Here is a 5,122-nt window from a genome sequence, read left to right as displayed (position 1 = left end):
GCTGGGACAGGTCTCAATAGCTTCATTCTCCAAAAGAGCTCCAGAGGGTAGGACAGCCACAGATGGTTTGCTGACGGGAGTACACACACACACATGTGCACACATGCATTCACACACATTACATACACGTGTATACCTCCCACATGTACATACACACAGGTGTGTACATACCTGCATCCATTCATGCACATATGTACATACACACACAAGTGTACACATAGGCACACAATGCACCCACACACACCCCACATGCAAATTCACATAGGTGTGTCCAACCTGCACACATGCAATACTTGCACACCTGCAGGCACATATGCACTCACACTTGCAACCCATACATGCACACACTACCCTTATACCTCATGAACACACATGCCCATGTTTGCACACCCACTTATTCACATGTCTTTGCACACACACAGGCATGCACAATACACACACACACACACACACACCTCCTCACATCATCCCAGCTCAGAGCACAGCCTGCCCTGTGGTTTGGAAAAGGTAGCTGCAGCTGGGATGGGGGAGAGCTGGCCTGTGCTCCAGGACCCTTGACTTTCTGTGAGGACTGATTACCCCAAAGGGCCTGTGTAATTCTGTCTTCAAATGGCAATGGTCACTTAGCTGGGCCCCTGAGGTTGTGGTTGGAGGTGAGGGGACAGGGGAGGGACTGGTACATGTCCAGTGCAGGAAGTGATTGGAGGCTTTCATGGAGCCCACACACTGGTCCGAGTCTGCAAGTCCTGGAAGATTCCAGCATGGGGCAGTCACCTGGGTGGATACGGACATGGTTTAAAGACCCAAGGTCACCACCGATTTGGGCCGATGGCTTTCTTTTTTTGAATCACCCAGGCTGGAGTGCAGTGGCATGATCACGGCTCACCACAGCCTCGACTTCCTGGATCAGGCGATCCTCCCACCTCAGTCACCTGAATAGCTGGGACTAAAGGCATGCACCACCACGTCTGGCTAATTGTTTAAATTTTTTGTAGAGACAAGATCTTGCTATGTTGCCCAGGCTGGCCTCCAACTCCTGGCCTCAGGCAAATCTCCCACTTCAGCCTCCCAAAGTGCTGGGATGACAAGTATGAGCCACTGTGCCCAGTCCTGATGACTTTTTTACTCAAGGTAGCTGGATAGTTTTTCTTCAATAAAAGCCCATTCAACAGTTCAAAGACCTGGAGATGAACAGCCAATCCCCAGGTGAAGAAGACTAAGAAGACTATTGTGACCCCTGGGTCAGCCTTGGAGAATATCTGTTGCCCCAAATCAGACCTGTACGGTGAACAAGCCCCCGTGGGGAGTCCTGGGCCACCACAACACTGCACACTGGGGGCTTGGGACCACAAAAATTTGTCCTCTCAGTTCCAGAGGATGGAGGGATCTGGCCAAGTCCATGCTGAGTTCCATGCCCAACCCCTCCTGCGACAATGGGGAAACTGAGGCAGGAGAGAGGCAGGGACTGGCCTGGGGCCTACCAGGTGATCAAGGTCCAGGGAGAAGGGAAGGTTCTGGCCTCCTAGGCCAGGGCCAGCATCCCATGAGGCCTGATGTGTGAATGAGGGAGCTTTCCTCTGGGCACCCCCATGCATGCACAGGTGTGCACATGCATGCACACACATGCTCACACACATCCCATATGTACACATACATGCTTACACATACACACGTGCTCTCACATGCCCCCACACACATGCACACACAAATGCCCACACACACACATGCACTCACACACATGCTCACATATGCACGCACACACTGTCTTTCCAATTGTGGGTCAGAGGACGATGGAACACTGGGGAGGTGACAAGGGGAATGAGGAGGGGATGGAGGAGCCTCACCTTGGGGTGGGGCATCCTGTCTCCCAGCACATGCTGGGCCCATAGCATGTGTCCAGCAAAAGGGCCTGTGTGCAAAGTGACCCCAGACACAGAAGGAGCAGAGAAGCCAAGGGCTATGTCAAACAAATCCAGTGTGTGGGCAAAGCATGACTTGTCAGGAAGCTGACAGTCTGAAGCCAGGTCCCGGGTGGCCACAAGCCAGGAGATCTCTGCACCACGGTCCCCCGACCAGGGAGTTTCATCTATGCCTAGGAAGGAACGTGTAGGCGGCAGAGGCGTCACAGCCTGTGATTTACGTGGCAATGTGGAGGGTCATACTGGAGGAAAAATGAAACTTACAGTGGGTCGTTGTTTCCACAGGGAAAGTCGAGCATCAGCGAGACATCTCAGAGAACTTCCTGGGTGTGGTGTGAGTCCAGTGTCACAGGCGCATTAGCATCTAAACAGAGTTACTCTTGTCCCCAGCGCATGGGAGAGAGACATGCCAGGTTGATGGGCAGGGGTCCTCAAGGTTCCTAGGGTCTACCTGGGCCAGGGCCATACCCAGGGTGGCCTCAAGAGGACAGATTGTGGGGTCCTGTGCCCACCGTTGTGGTAACCTGGAAATAGGAAAAAACTCCCTTAGTGTGCATGGAGCTATATGAGAGGAAGCCTCAAATTCCTGCTCTATAAGTTGGGGTGCTTGCCTTGGGTGATTCCAAGGGCTCCATGGACTCGTAGAGTGTCTGCTGGCCTTGAGTGTCCACCGATGACCCACTGCCCACCAAGGGCCTTGGAAAATACTTCTCCTCTATGTAGGTCCTGAGCAGAGGGCACCCTGGGGCTGGGATCTGGGGTGGTGCAGAGTGGGACAGAGCACTGGACCACTTCAGAGGTCCAGGGACAAGACTGAGTTTGTTAGAGTCTCAAGGTCCTCCTTGGAAAGTGGGACTGACCTCGTCACCCTCGTTCCTGTGAAGGGGTGTGGTGGACATCCCAGGGCCAGCAGAGGGAAGGATGGGGTCAAGGGAGATCTAAGGTCCCTCTCGTCACCCCTGAAGTCTACAGGTCCTGCCCTTTTGTACCCCTTGGCCCTGGGAGCCCCACTGACTTGAGGACACCCACACATCCAGGGAGGGTTTTGTTACTGGGTTTCCTGCATGGGGCTGCAGTGCTAACACTGGCCATGAGGGAAGGCAGTGCCTGCTCTGCTCGGTGGCGCCACTGGAGCTGGAGAGGACCCCAGAGTCACCCTGGGTGTCTCCCTGGAGCCGGAGAGAGGCTCTGAGGGTCACTCCTGGTGTCCCCCTGGGGCTGGGTAAAGCCCCCCAGGGTCACTTCTGGTGTCCTCCTGAAGCTGGAGAGAGGCCCCCAGGGTCACTCCAGCCAGTGTCCCCTGCCTCTGCTTAATGCACCCCTCCCATCACCAGCCTCCCTTTCCACAGCGTGAGCTGCTCAGAGGTGGGAGGGGCCTCCCGGGTCCCCCATCTGTCCATCCAGCAAAACGTGTCCAGCCTCACCCTGAACACATGGTATTTGGCTGGGAGTGACTCTGAAAATGCCGATATGGCCCTGCTCTCAGGACTCAGAGTGTGGAGGGGGAGATGGAAAGAGCACAAATCACACGTGCGAAGGAACTGGCAAGGGCTGTAGGGAAATAAAGTGGGTGCTTGAGGAAGGGTTGGGGTCACCAGTGACCGAGGGTCTCACTGGAATGATGTTCATACTGTGACCAGATGATGGAGGGAGGTGGCCCTGCACAGGTCTGGGGATGGTGTGCCAGGGAAGCCTATGCGGGGCAGAGACCAGGAGACAGAAATGTGTTTGGCCAAAGAGGAGGTTGGAAGCCTCCCTTGCCCTTCTGTGGAGGGAACACAGGTAGCGTCCCCATGGGAGTGAGGCCAGCAGATGGTCTTTAACTGCATCACTAAGCCCTTTCACCAAGCAGACCTTTCAAATCAAGCCCCTGCAACCCAATAGGGGCTCCCTGGTGCTTTCTGGGATTGGGGAGGCTCACATGGAAGGCTGGTGGATGTGGCCTCCCTCCAAGAGGCTTGTGGTCTGAAGGCCCCACCTCGGGCATCTCCAGTTTTCCATGGAGCAGCTGGCTGTGTGGTGGCTGGGGGCTGGGCCTCAGTTTCCCAGGGGGAGACCTGGACAGGTTCATACAATTCCCCTCAGTGACAGCTGGCTGGGAGTCCTCTCCCTCCTCTTTCTCCTTATCCCTGGAACTATCCAGGCATGTGTCTAACCTGCAGTAAGCTTTGAGGGACGACACCTGGGCTGGGTCACAAGTCCCCTGCTCACACCTTGCTCCCAGCTACAGAGCAAGGGTGCTAAGTCCTCCAGGGAGAAGAGTTAGTAAAGAGCTCAGTGTGTCCCCATGCCTCAAGGCCCTGTCCACCCCATGGCTCCTGGATCCTGCTCTGGCCACAGTCGTTCCTCCAGAACCCTGTGTGGCCCCATGGGGAGGCCTGCTATGATTTCCAGATGCCAGCGACCCCCCTCCTGGGACCCACTTTCTAGAATGAGGGTGTCAAGGAGCCCCCGAGTAGGGGAGTGGGTTGGGGAGCTGGCTGCAGCATCAACTTGGCAGCCAGGCCACAAGGACACAGGTCCAGGCAGCCTCCAGGCGTGTTCCTGTTTGTGTGACATTCACGGTGACATGGCACAAGATGCGGTACAAAGCAGTCCTGTGTTCAGGTAAGCTGGGGCCTCAGAGGAACTCAAGGAGAAGAAAGAGCCAGAACAAACCTGCTGACCTTTTCTGGGACTCAAACAGGCATCCTCAGGCCTCCCTGCCACACCCCGGGGCTCTGTGGCCAAGAGCAGATCTGCTCACTTTAGCCACTGCCACGTCAAGTCCAGAGAGCCTGTGCTGAGCCCAGCCCAGAAAGGCGAAGGGATCTAGTGGGGGAAGAGAACAGTGGCCTGTCTGGCTGACCGGGCTCCTTCAGGACAGTGCCCACCTGTGACCTGGAACAGCCAGGCTGGCCCTGGCCCATGAGGCTCCATAGGCCGGCAGTCAGGGCCCCTTCCTCACTTTAGGACGTGGGACTGTGCTGAGCTTTGGAGGCTGACAGAGGCTGGGTTGATGCAGGGGATAGATGCACGGGCCTTAAAGGTCTAAAGCACACACTCAGGTATGCAGGAACTACAAGATCAACTAGGGGAGCCCTCGGGGCTAGTCAGGAAATCAGACATTCAGTGGAGAGTAACCCGCACAGACTGGAATGGAGTTTGGGGGTCTTGACCGACCTTGGAAAAGAAAGCACCAATTTTTTTTTTTTTTTTTTTTT

This window comes from Carlito syrichta, unplaced genomic scaffold (genome assembly GCF_000164805.1).
Source record: "Carlito syrichta isolate Samal-C Ts95f unplaced genomic scaffold, Tarsius_syrichta-2.0.1 Scaffold305874, whole genome shotgun sequence".
NCBI classification, from domain to species: domain Eukaryota; kingdom Metazoa; phylum Chordata; class Mammalia; order Primates; family Tarsiidae; genus Carlito; species Carlito syrichta.
The sequence above is the reverse complement of the archived record's forward strand: the minus strand, read 5'-3'. Positions refer to the sequence as shown.